Consider the following 14,392-nt stretch of genomic DNA (forward strand, 5'->3'; position numbering starts at 1 on the left):
GTGCAGTCTGTGGCTAGTTTGCATTGTTGTCTGCCATTGTAGTGTTGGGCAGCTGGATGTGAACAGCGCATAGCGTTGCGCAGTTGGAGTTGAGCCGCCAGCAGTGGTGGATGTGGGGAGAGAAATGGCGGAGTTTTGAAATTTGTAAGACTTGATGGCATGAACTGCTATATATATATTATGACTATTTAGGTAAATATATTGTTTGTTCTCTATCAAAATCTTTCATTTGGTAACTATGCCTATCAGTAGTTAGTGCCTTCAGTAGTTTGAATCTTTTATTTAGCTGGCAGTAGTGGCGCTCGCTGTATTGCAGTAGTTCGAGTAACGAAGATTTTTGTGAGGTAAGTGATTTGTGAAAGGTATAGGTTAATGTTAGTCAGGGCCATTCTTCGTAGCGATTACTGAAAGTCAGATTGCGTTGCGCTAAAAATATTGTGTGTCACTTTAGTGAATGTTTGAGTACGTTCAGTTTTGCTCAGCTGTTTGAAAAGCATATAATGTAAGAGGTTTATCAGCATAGTAATTCATAAATTTTTCTAAGGGGACGTTTCATACCCTCTACTATCATGGGGGAACAACCTGACGTTGTTAACACATGTCCTACATCATGTCCCTTCCTCTTATCAGTGTTTTCCAAGCGACTTTTCTTTGATGATTCTGCGGGAAACTGCCTCATTTCTTATCTTATCAGTCCATGTAATTTTAACATCCTGTAGAATCACATCCCAAACGCTTCGATTCTCTTTTTTTCAACTTTTATCATAGTCCACAATTCACTCCCATACAATTCTGTGTTCGAAACGTACATTCTCACAAATTTACTCCTCAAATTAAAGCCACCGTATGATACTACAGAACTCTGTTGGCCAGGAATGTCCTCTTTGTCTGTGCTAACCTGCTTTTCACGTCTTCTTGGCTTCGTCTGTCATACGTAACTTTGCTTTCTGGCTAGCAAAATTCCTTCACGTCATCTGCTTCCTGGTTTCCACTTTTTTCATGGTGAGTTCTCATAAATCTCATTTATGATCCTCCTCATTACCTTCGCGGTCTTCAGTCTCTCTCAGACCATATTCTGTACTCAGGAGACTTTTTATTGCGTTCGGTATGTCCTCTAATTCTTCTTCACCTTCCCTGAGGTTGGATATGTCGTTACCGAATCTTATCGATGATGTCTTTTCGCCCAAAATTTCATTCCCAGTCTAGGTCTTTTCTTTTGTTTCCGTCATTACTTCTTCGATGTGCAGGTTGAACAGAAGGAGCAGTTCCAGCACTTCGTTCTTGGTCCTTCATTCTTAGTTTTTATCTCTTGGTTCTAGTACATACTGTAGATTACTAGCATTTTCCTACACCTTACATGTATTTTCTTGAGAATTTAGTACATAGTCTATCATTTTAAATTGTAGAGAGCTTCTTCTGGGTCGACAAAATGCAGATGTCTTGGTTTTACTTAAGTCTTGCTTCCATTATCAAGCGCAGCAACAGGACTGTTTCCCTGATGCCTTTATCTTTCCTAAAGACAAACTGCTCCTCGCTTAAGAGATTCTCAGGTTTTTTTCCCCATTCTTCTATATATTATTCTCGTCAACAACTTGGATACATGAGCTGTAGAGCTGATTATGGAAAAACTCTCACACTTACTTCCACATACTGTTTCCAGTATAGGTGATATGTTTTCGAAAGTCAGATGATTTGTCTGCAGATTCATAGGTTATACAGGTTAGCTTCAATAGTTGCTTGACTGCAACTTCCCCAATGATTTTAGAAAGTCCGAAGGAATGGTACCTCCTCTTCCAAAGCTCTGATAATTTCTGACTGCCGGCCGGTGTGGCCGTGCGGTTCTAGTCGCTTCAGTCTGGAACCGCGTGACCGCTACGGTCGCAGGTTCGAATCCTGCCTCGGGCATGGATGTGTGTGATGTCCTTAGGTTAGTTAGGTTTAAGTAGTTCTAAGTTCTATGGGACTGATGACCACAGATGTTAAGTCCCATAGCGCTCAGAGCCATTTGAACCATTTTTTTTGAATTTCTGACTCTAATATGTCTTCCTTACATCTTAAACTCTAAGTAGCCCTATAATTATTTGAGTAAATCGGTTGAGATGTCGGTGAACGATGAAGGCGTATCATTTCCAATAGGGTGATGCCTAGTAAAGTAATATGGAGTTCATGTCAACGTTCAGGTACTGGACAATGTCAGCCTTCAGACTTCTCGTATAATTTTGGAAGGAAAAACTGTGAAAAATGTAAACCAGAATGTGTGTCATGGAACTGAAATTTCTAAGTTACAGAAAAAGCAAAAATTGTGAATGATGTCTATTAATTTCCGAACGATGTTCCTAGCATTTTGAATATTTATTTGCTGCATAATACAATGTTGTGATGGCCATTCTGTCATATTTAACAGTTTATATCTCTGTGATGGTTGAATTAACTGGTTCCATTATTCAACATACAGCTTTCTCCCTGTCTCTATCTCGATGTTCAAGACAATGATATTAATAATCCATTTTGATATGAAATGCTCAGTTACCTGCAACTCAAAGAACCAGGAAGCAAAGTCACTACAAATCACTGATAGTGTATTAGGATTCGGACGAGTGAACTCTGCTTACAGATAAGTTTATTCACACGATAGTGCAGGAACGTGTTGACACCGGTCCAGTCTGATAGAAGCTGATAATGGGTTTTAATTTGACGCTAACAGCAGTCAAGTTTTATTGGAGGAATTTAAAACTTTCCAGTTCTTCCTCAAATTCGGTGAACTGTGTACCACGTAAAACGTACACTTACAACTTTTTTCGTACGATGTGGAGCACGTGGAATTATTACCTGTGGCTAAATTTGTGAAGTGCTGTTAAATTAACGTCACTGGAAAACTGTGTTGTTTTCCAGAATAATGTGTGAAATAAGGAGAAATCAAGAGATAATAAAAACTAAATGCGACCCTCACAATGCTGCAAACATGCAGTATGTATGTGCTATCTGATGATAAATCGCTAGGCGATTCGAAATCAATGGAAAATAAAAACTGAAGAATAAAACAAAAGGCGACTGGTGGCAGTAATTTCGGTAAACCTTTATTCGTATATTCGTCTCACTATCAGTGTTGAAATTCTTCCAGTGAAGAGCTCATTACTTTTGTGTCCTTAAGACGAAAAATCTGAAATGTGTAAAGCTTAATTCTGAACCAACACACACACACACACACACACACACACACACACACACACCGAAATCAGGTGCATAGGTGCATAGAATCTTGATTCAGTTTTGGACTCAGCTTTAAGTAGTCCATAAATGTCTGTGAACGAAAGCAAATTACAGCGTAAACAGGTTTCATGAGGCAGACACGTACCGCATCGTTGCAACACAGGATGCACGTGGTCCATGCGGAAAAGAGACTAATTAATTGTAATTAAATCTGACAACGTTTCAGTGAGCGGAAGTCAACAAAACAGAAACAGTGAGAGAGAGAGAGAGAGAGAGAGAGAGAGGGCATAGTGCACGCGCAGGCGCCGGTACGCATTAGCGTAATGCTGGTCGTCTTAAAGCGCGTCTCAAAGTCCACGCGGGAAGAGAAGGCTGCGCCCAGCCACGGCGTCCGGCGCCAGACACACACACACACACACACACACACACACACACACACACACGTGAAGCCGCTGGGCCAGAAAAAAAAAGAATAGCTGCGGATTAAAAAAGGTAAAAGGAGGCGCAGGGAGGAGAGGAAGTGGAGGGAGCGCGGCGCCTTGGGCGCTGGGTGGAGCTTACGTAACGCGGACTCCTCCCCCCGCCGCTGGCCGCGCTAGTGGGCCGCCGGCAGCGCGCCACGCGGCCGCCCGCGGAGTCTGCCCGCGGCGTCGCCAGCGTCTCTGGCGGCCAGTGCGGCGGCGGCGCTGCGACGCGGAGGGACGCAGGTACGTCACACACTACCCCTCCAACCCCTCCCGCCTCGTGTCTGTGTGTTTGTATGTGTGTGTGTGTGGGTGGTGACGTCACTAGCACGCCGACAGCTGCCGCGGCCGGAGCCGTTGCGGGCGTGTTACGATTTCTCGCGCCTGTAATCGATATACGGAGGCCGTGTATCGCAAGTTTTCTCCGCGTGGTCTCGTTTCCCAGAACTTAGCTTCTTGGCTGCATTTCACTTCGGCTGGATCGTGGCTACAGTGCTTCCTTGGTAGTCGCGCTCACTTTACTTCACTCAGCACGACAGTGCCAAATAGAGTAGCCTTATTTTACTTTTGTTACTAAATTATTGAATAAGTAAATAAACACCATACATGAAATACTGAAATATTTTGAAGATTCAGCAGATGTTTCTTCTCTTAGCACTTTTTAAACGGATTATCACCCAATTTATGGAACACTGTAGTCACAGTAACCTCCACTATTTTTCTGCTCTGTTAGCAAAGACAGATGTAGAAATTTCTAGTTTCGGGACGGTCGCTGCGTTTTAATGTTGTAATCATAATGTTGTTAAGTAATGATGCTGAAAGTCGGTTTTAACCGAAAAGTAGCGGAGAAGCTGTTATTTTCGGTTAATTACTTTTTCGGAAAGCATTTCACCATGTGTCAAAGCTGACCATCTATTCCCATTCTTGTTTGCGGCAATATCTACAGTTAATAGATGGCGTCGTAAGAAACTTACGCTCTACACGATTACTTAGTAAGAAAAATATATATTTTCAGAAAAATATATATTTTCATTGTAAGCATGACACTTACCTTTCACATTTTCATTTATTTGTTTATTAGAGAAGTCATATTTTCTTATTTGCGACCATAGCTAAACCACTGTACGACTCTTTGCAAAATGAAGCTAATTAATCCTCATAACTAATTTGATTCACTGTCCTGACCAATAATAAATCACAATGTTCACATGTAGAGACAATGATTTCCGCTCCGTTTCCTTCTTTTCCGGCAAACCGGTAGACTGTATGTTAAAATCTTACTTGATTCACTTGTTTATTTACTCAGAGCAAAAAACAATTAGTTTGTGTATGTATCGTCAAAAGAAAAGCGTACTTTCCTGTGTGATATCATTTTGATACTCATATTTGCACTGTGGAATTCCAGCGATAAACGGTTTCAATCTTCTCCGTGACATTCAGCATATCGATTGGACCAGAACAACCTGTTGCGACCTTAATCACTTCTCCGCTTCCGAGGTGTATTAAGAATATTTGAAATAAGCCTGCCGTTTCGCGCTGTTTCCTGCTATAACGCTTTTTCTGTTTTCATTCCGTCGGTGTTATAAAACGTAACGCGTCCTCAGTTTTTTCGCCAGTAACTACAGTTCTTTATTTGAAACAATGTTTAAGTAGTAGAATTAGTGCTGAATGACATTCTATGGTTTGTTCTTAGACTTTTAACAGCCGAACAATTTTGCTGTCCAGTTTCATATGGTAATGAATGTTGCGTAAATTTTGATCTATAGCGTTATTCTTGTCTACTGAGGAATTAATATACGGCTTCAAAGTCGATAAACGTTGATATAAATATGAAATAAAAAGTTGCAGTCTGTCATTTTCTGCGCACCACGTATTAGTATTTTCAGTGTTAGAGACGTTTGTGGTGTGTAACTGTTCTTTCTTTTCACGTGTTTCCAAAAAAGTTTAAAAAAGTTTCTATTATCTTTTGTCCTCTCCGTGCGGTTCAATTGGAAAAGTGCTGAGCAATGTGTTATGTCCTGCAATGCTGTCAGCGCTACTGCAGCTTGAATTTGTTGGAGAGGCTCGACTTATTTTACGTAACATATCAACATTATATGTCATAATGGAAATTTTCTCACAAGTAAATCTTGTTCATTGTAGTTACAGCATGATGTATACGTTGCCATTCAAACACACCAAATGTTATTGCATTTATAATTCTGTTCTATTTTTCCGTCTGATAAATGGCTGATCAAGACGGTTATTACAACAAAGTTCCAAGTTCGAAGTTACAAAATTAGCACGTAATGCAATGCATTTCAAAAATAACACCATACGGTTTTAAACGCTGCCATGCGGTTTAGTCAGTAGGCGTTGAAGATCGTTAAATACAAATAAGACTCGACTTCATAAAGTACACTGATTTCCTGGTTTGGGATGCTTTCGGTCACTAGGTCATTGAAGAGACAAGTCTTTCCGATTGAATGCTCTTATTGTAACGTATTAGATAAAGAGCTGTTATTTTACCGATATTGGAAAAAAAATCAAGGAAAATGATGAAACAAAATCAGTTACCATGACCTACTAACAGATGGAAAGCAGGAGTTTTGTATGTGATCGACGCTGATTCACATCCTAGCAACCTGTAGTGTTGCTAAATAGGCCTATATCCTAAGGGCAGGGCAGATGATGGGAAATAGTTTTTTTTTAATGAGACAAATTTCAGAATATTTTCTCCACAGAATGTTGTAGGAGTGACACTTGCATAAAGCCGGGAATCTAAAACAAAACTTTTCAGATTGTTGCCGAAAAAGTACTCATTAGCGACGAGAAAAATCTGGTTTCCCTTGCTTGCTACGTTGATTTTTACTATTTGATTTTTACTATTTTAACTGGTGTTACTTTAGTGATATATATTTATAGAAGGGAAAGGGGATTTTTATGTAAACATATTGTCAAGGAGCAGCAGTTAGTAAACAACTGACTTAGGCAATAATGTTACTGATTTTAATAGTGCTGTACAAATTTCTGCATGAGCTTATTTGCTTATCAGGTTTCTTAGAAGCTGTTAACAGTCTTTAGTATGTTTACAAGAATGCTTTTCTTTGCTCGGTATCTGTTTGTCCTGTTTGAGGACCACGTTCTAGTCTCAGATGCTTCTCGATTAATGCTTGCCTTTTCTCCAGTAGACATATCTTTTGGGCAAGTCGTAATTTTGTTCTTTCGAATCATTCTTTTATCCTTTTTATTTCATTTCATTTCACCTTGTTATCATATAAATTCCAAACACCACGAAGATGGCAGACTTCCTATCTGCGTGCGAAACTTACAAACTTATTACTAAACTTGGCACAAGGATCTAGACGTGCATATTTTGCTCAAAGAAATGTTGACACACAAAAATCGAAATCTGTTAAGCCAGACCTATCGAGACGCCACATATTCGTTTGCTTATTAGTATTTAGTCTCGATGAAACTGAACAAGAAACCTTCACAATGACCCGCAAACTGCCCACAGTTGAGTGCTTTTTAGGCCACAGTAACTTACCCAGTTCAATATTGTAATGTGTTTTCATTATAAATTAAGACAGTATGTGATATATCTGATGCGCTTTTGATATCTTCGTAATTGTCACTGTGTATGTTGATTTAAACTGGGCGATGGAAACAGAGAAATCACATAATTTTAGAAGAGGTTGACTGAGTTTGTTAACTGTAGAATACGATCGTCTGTGTAGGGAAAAAATCCTGAAGGTGGGAGATCATTCCGAAAACATTGTGTTTAAAATAATAACTAAAATGCTAATTTGACTGGTGTGTTGTTCATTAAAATTAGTATGTGACAAGGACAATGAGTACTTACGATATTATTTTTTATTTCTTATTCAGACTAATTGTATTTACAAGACCCAAAGAGGCAAGCTCAACCTATTTGAAAGGTAGATTGTACATCCGTAGTCTGTAGCGTTTCTCACACGATGACTAAGAGAGTTTCCGTACTGAAAGCGGCAAGACCAAGCTTTCGACTCTATGGACGTACGGGAGGTGGGAGACATACATTAACAGTGGGTGTAAATTTGAACAGCGTACGTATTCCGCTAGTGTACGATGGTCACATAGTTTGGACAGGAACAGAGAGTATCCATATGGGCTGTATTTAAAAAAAAATGTCGACTTAGTTGCTACTCAAGACGTAAACAGAAAAGAACTTTTTTACTCATCTAGATACGTTCGTTCTTGGGAATTTTAGACAACTTTTCTGCACTTGGTGTTGTCTTTCCTGTAACACCTCCCACTGAAATTTTTCATAACAGAGTCGAACTAAATAAATAAATTGGTGAGGAATCGCACAGAACTTCTCTGAATCTTCGTTATCTCCTGCTTTTCTGCAAACTAGTAAAAATTCCAGGTTGATAACAATAATTTGTCGGATGAGAATGTTGTAAACTATCTTTTTGGTGCCTGAACGATACACTCGTATTGTTCTCTCAGTGAATATCAGTTTGGTATCTGTTTTCTCCAAAATAAGGTTCACGCGATCCTCTCACCTTGGAGGCTATCGTAGATATTTAACATTTATGGCATTTCAGTGAAAGATTAGTAACGGTATAATCCAATGATAGCGAATCCTTTTATCTGTTCAGAAACATTGGCAAAGTGGAGTACGGTAACTCCAAAGACAGTAAGGCATAAATTTGGCTGTTTCTTTTCAATTTTGATTTTGTAACAATGAGACATTCGGTTACACAGTGCAAGCTAATTATTTCAACTGCTTTCATGTGAACATACTGACGTTTTCGCTAGTGGTGTAGTCAGTGTTATCCAGCGTATGTTAATGAAAAGAGAATATCAATTAGGTATGTATAACGATACAGATAGGCCTTAGATCTCTTTTTCGGCGTTGTTTACGATTTCGTGGTCCGCACATGAGGAGAAAAATCAGTAGAAACATTTTTTAACTAATTTATGTAAAGTCTTTATACTCGTTATATGACAACGTGCGGTAAACATCTGAAACCTTCAGGAAAGCTCTCTGATACAATTCTCTTCCATCGTCAGATACGAAAACTGCAATCGATTGGTCATTTTTCTACCCTGTACGATACCTGTATTCATCGACAAATACAAAATAATTGACGCAGAACAAACGAAAGAACCCTTGGTGTATCCGAGTCCACCGTTAATGATAAGCTCCTGGAACTTTTCACATCTTTAAGATATCTAGGGCTGTCTCCACGAAGCAATCTGAAATGTAACTGACACTGAAATAATTAGCAAGAAAAAGTAACAGATGACTTAGACGTGTTGTTACGATTCTGGGAGAGCGCTGTGAATCTGTTTAGGAAACCGCACGCAAGATTCCTTAGCGACCCGATATCAAGAATTATTTCGTGTCTGTACGTAGTAGGCTTCTCGGAAGAGGCTGAGCGAATTCAGAGGCGCGCTCGTAAGATCGTATAAGGTTGTTACAGCGCGGGCGAAAATGTAACAGAGACGCTCAGGAAACGAAAATGAGAATAGTTAGTGGAAAGGCGTCATTATTCTCGCAAAATACTGGTGACAAAATTTAGAAAATCGATATTGCGGGTACACTGTGGAGCGAGTCTGCCACTTCCATCGTAGTCTTATGAACGATAGGGAGCACATATATCCATTCTGTCCTTGCTCTACATATTGCAACTATTTTGCAACATCCATGATATTATTATTTAGGGATCATGAGGATAAGGTCAGATTCCTCTTGTCACGCGTGAATGGATCAGTATGTCGTCATAATCTTCCGTCCAAAGACTGGTTTTATGCAGCCCTCCAAGCTAGTCTCTCCTGAGCAGTTCTCCTCATTTCTGCATAACTGCTACAACCGACGTCCATTTGAACCTGATTACTCTGTAGTCCAGCCTCGGTACCCCCCCCCCCCCCCCCTCCAACCACGCATCACTCCTCCCCCTCCAATCATTAACAATTTGACGATTTCCTGATTGCACAAGATCTGGTTATCAACCGATCCCTTCTTTTAGTCAAAGTGTGCCATAAACTTCTTTCCTCCATAATTCGATTTATTACCTCCTCATCATTTGAGGAAATTCATGTTACCATAACCAGCTGCTTTTGCTAATAATGCAGTATTGACGACTAGTTTTGTTAAGAAATTCCAATTTTCAATCTACGTACGTAATAGTAAAATTCTGTCTGTGATGTTTGTCGACTTGAAAATGTAATTTATTTGTAAAACTAGTCGCTAAAAGCAGTTTGGATGGTATTATTAACTTCTGCAAAAGCAGTGTGTCCCAGGAGGAATGATCAATAATCCATAAAGAAATATGACAGGAACGATCACTTCAACCATAAAACTTCATACAGGCATACACCGCATTCCGAACGGTTTCCGAGACAGAACACATTTAATATACATTTTTATTATTTTCTCTCTTATTCAATACATCGTCAGGTACACACACGCACAACCGTTAGTAAACATCACAACACGCGTTTTACAAAGTATGAATTGAAAAATACGTATTTTGAACCGATTCACCTCTAAGCAACATGACGCACGTCACATTACAGCTGTTGTACAGTTCACAATAGACGTCCCAATGTCTCACCGTGAACTTCAACGCATTTCTGAACATATTGTATTGCTTGCTTCTGCACCTTCTGTAATGACACAGTAGCGTACGTGATGCGCGTATGCAGTTCATTTCGTGCATTAGTTCTTCCGAATCCTTATCATGTATGCAAGTCCGAAGTAACACTGCATAGTTCTTCTTAACAACACATATACTGGAATATCGTATTTATCCGCCGATATCAGACAGCAACTTTCTATTAAAATGTCCTCGCCCGCGTGGGAATTACATAATGTGTGTGGGAGTACAGGTTTTGAAGCAGGAACGACGACATATAAATGTTTAGGTCTGGCCGTGAGTCGTGCACGGATAACCAAAGCGGTTGAAGCTACGGCTTGCTTAAAGCAGGAAATCTGGGTTCGAGTCCCGATCCGGCATTAAGTTTTCATTGTCATTATTCCCTTGTACAGCTGATGGTTATTCATATTCGCAACTGCGAATACATTCTTGTATTTCATAACGGCTGCAGTTGCCGCAGTTTCCGTTCCTTTGCGTCATTCTCCTTAACAGAACAATCACTACAGTTTCATATTCCCTTACAAGTCTGGAAAAAAAATGCTCTTGTCAAATGACTGGATCTATCGACATGTTACCGGTCATGACGTACCAAACACTGACTGAAAAACCATTTAGGAAAATGGTCTCCACTGTAGCGTGGCGATTTTCCTGCGACAGTCGATGATTATTACCTGTTTTGTTGATTTCATTCCGTGTAAACGTGGCTTCATCAGTGAATACTATTAATGTAAGTAAATGACAAGTTCATTTAACCAGTGACCAAATTCAAATCGTTTCGCTTTGTCGCCATTGTGAAGATTGTGGGGACGCTGTATGTGAAACGGGTACAAGTTCTCCGCACGCAATGTTCGGCATACACGTGTGACACTCTGATTTGTGCAGACAGTCGCCTTGTGCTGGCAGTAGAACTACGCTGCACCATTTCAGTGATGTGTTGCTCTTCCTGAACAGGTCGTTGAACGGTGCGGTCATAATAAAAATGGGAACTTACCTGTTCCACGTACTGAGGCAAAAACTCTACGACCGGGAATTGGACGGGGCCGGAAAATCCCAACGATATTCCTCGATAGCAACAGGAGAACTACCGTCGCAGAAGCCGTAAACATAAGCCATATCTGCATATTCTTTATAAGTGCAATTGTGTGGCATTTTAGCCAACGAGCGTACAAACACACTTAACCGATACTTCATTAGATTCCTCGCACTACTTCACTCACAATACACCACGGACATCTGCGCGTTCAACATGCTAGTTTAATGGCAGAAAGACATCCAGAGCAAAGACTTTGAAAGCAACGAGCTAGATTGGAAGAGATTAAAAGCCAAAGAGGTTTCTTGTGTAAGATACATACGTGCGCGCCACTAGCCCAAAACAAACGTACATTAAACGTATTCTTTCTCGGAAAACATTCGGAATAGGGCATATGTCCATATGAGATGAAATTATTTGCTTCAAATGAGCCTTCCTGTCACATACCTGAATATTGTCCATTCTTACTGGGACACCATGTATGTTAGAACTACAGAGGATGTTTGACAAAGAACCCATGTTGCGTTCTTCTGAAACACGACATTTCAAACGCTATTTTGTCACAGCCCGTAGCTGTGTACAAAATATAGGTTGACTTTTACACAGAAGATTGCAGCAACCAGCCACTTTTTACATGGATATTTATTTGCTTAAGCAGCGCCGTTACCTATTTCGAACAGATAGGTTCATCTTCAGACGGCTAGTTCACGTTTTACATTGGATTTCGCCTATTGTTTCCTCACCTGACGAAACTTCCTTGAGGTGGTGGTGCCGATGAAGAATTCGCGCCATTATGTTCCAGAGCAGGTTGCTCATTATCTTGCAGCAGCGGAAACTATATAATGCACTTTTTGTGTATATGTATTCTCATAATGTAAAGCACCTTTCATACACTAAGAAGAATAACAATGTTTATTGTTGTGATATCCCCATCTTTGTATACATACTTCCATATGATGAAACTACTTAGTGATATATACACAAAAGTGCATTATACAATTTTCGCTGCTGCAAGATGAGTAACCTGCTCTGGAACATAACGGCGCGAATTCTTCGTCGGCACCACCACCCCAAGGAAGTTTGGTCAGGTGGGGAAACAAAAGGCGAAATATAATGTAAAACGTGAACTAGCCGTCTGAAGGTGAACGTGTAACCGGCTACGGCGCTGTTTAAATAAATGAACTACTTTGTAAAAAGTGGCTGGTTGCTGTCATCTTCTGTGTGAGAGTCAACCTACATTTCAAATGCTCCTATCCTCTCCTCGTTCGAACCGTTTATTGTCCTTGTTTCACTTCCGAATGAGACTACACACCAGAAAAATACCTTCAGAAAGGAAGTTCATAACATTTATATCTACATTTTCATCCACACCAATACTCTGCAAGCAACCTTACGGTGTGTGGCGGAGGGCATTTCGTGTACCATTACCACTTCCCGTTTTTCGTGTTCCAGTCGATTATGGTTCGCGGGAAAAACGATTGCTTCGATGAATTTCTCTGTTTCAGAAATTCTTTTCTTGCTGTTACCAGACTGCGATTTAGATCCTGTTTACTTTGGCCGCTGTAGCTTATTGTGCCTCCCAAATTACAAAACTCGTCCACTGCAGTTAGGGTCTATTTTTCTAATATACATTCTACAGCGTTGCCCGATATGATTCGACTGCATCTCATTATCCTTGTTTCTCTTTCGGTGACTGAAACTAGAGCTGTAAAACTACTGTAGGCTACCGTACACTACCATAAGTAAGTACAAAGTAGTTTTCCTAGTAGCTTTGGTCAATTGAGATCATACCCGCATTACCTGCACGTTATGTGTGTTGCATACCTCTCAGACTTTAACTCATAACGATTGATTTCTTTACGTATTTGATCGGTGTTTTACTAGATTCTCCCGAAAACTGCATGTAGTGAACTGTCTAGAAACTGAGTTAGGATATATAAACGGCAAGGTAGTCTACAGAACATTTTTGTTCTACATGGCTATCCTTCAGTCTGGTACTCATGTTTCGCATTTATCAGTAAGAAAAGGAAAGTGATACCTATGATAACGTTGAAGAACTTTTTTACTGAGTACAATATAACAACACACACACACACACACACACACACACACACATTATTGTTGTTGTTATATATATATATATATATATATATATATATATATGTGTGTGTGTGTGTGTGTGTGTGTGTGTGTGTGTGTTAGTGCATGTTATCTGTAACTGCATCAAAAGTGGTTGCATAAATACGCAGAAATTACGTGAACAGCTATTTTTATTATTTTTAAAATGCAATTTACATTCTGTAAGTGTATAAAATACACAATGGACTAACACTGAATGATGTGCGTTTCTTACCGTGTACAAAACAATCAACCAAACCAAAAGTAAAGAGAGAGAAGTCGACTGCACCCATTTGCTCTCTTACACATTCATTTATGTCTGTTTCCATATCAGTCCTACCAATACTACCGGTAATCCTACGATTTACTACAGCATTTATTTCTGTAGTATACGAAAATTATCGAGCCGTAGCTTTGGCAGAGCGCAACCGAACTGCGAATGGGTAATATTGTCCCAAAGTACACCGAACAGTGGTTGTGAGTGTGTACACGTATATGTCCAAGGCAGCCAGACTTGCGACGAAAAGATGATAATAGAGCCCGACGGGGAGGAGTTTTAGTTCACTGTCACTCAAAACGAGCTGTACAGGTCGGGCGCACGTTATCTCGATCGATGAAGTGGACTTTTACATGCTTCATCCACGTCTGCAGCGCCGCTTAAAAACGTGATACTCCCGTCCACACGGCGGAGAAACGGCTCTAATCTGCTGGGCCGTGATGAAAAAGCCGGTCACCATTCATCGGCCCGCGGCATCGCATTTTACGTGCGACAGTAAAATAAGTGCAGCACACCTCTTCTCCCGCTATCCCCCAAAATCACCGCCGTCGCTGCTCCCGGGACAGTTTTCGTCGCCATGTAAATGAGCGTTACTAGTAGAGAGATTGAGCGCTAGCTAATTTAAATGAGACGTATCCGTACCGGCCTGGTAATGAATAATGGA

At 40.2% G+C, this 14,392-nt stretch overlaps 1 long non-coding RNA gene across 1 annotated transcript in view; it reads left to right on the forward strand.

The window, feature by feature from the left end:
- Positions 1–3,817: 3,817 nt before the first annotated feature.
- Positions 3,818–14,392, forward strand: part of LOC124545336 — a 134,291-nt gene continuing 123,716 nt past the window's right edge. Inside the window, exon 1 of the long non-coding RNA XR_006967605.1 lies at positions 3,818–3,917. This is a non-coding gene — a long non-coding RNA (uncharacterized LOC124545336). The remainder of the gene's footprint in view (positions 3,918–14,392) is intronic.

This window comes from Schistocerca americana, chromosome 8, assembly GCF_021461395.2.
Source record: "Schistocerca americana isolate TAMUIC-IGC-003095 chromosome 8, iqSchAmer2.1, whole genome shotgun sequence".
NCBI classification, from domain to species: Eukaryota; Metazoa; Arthropoda; class Insecta; order Orthoptera; family Acrididae; genus Schistocerca; species Schistocerca americana.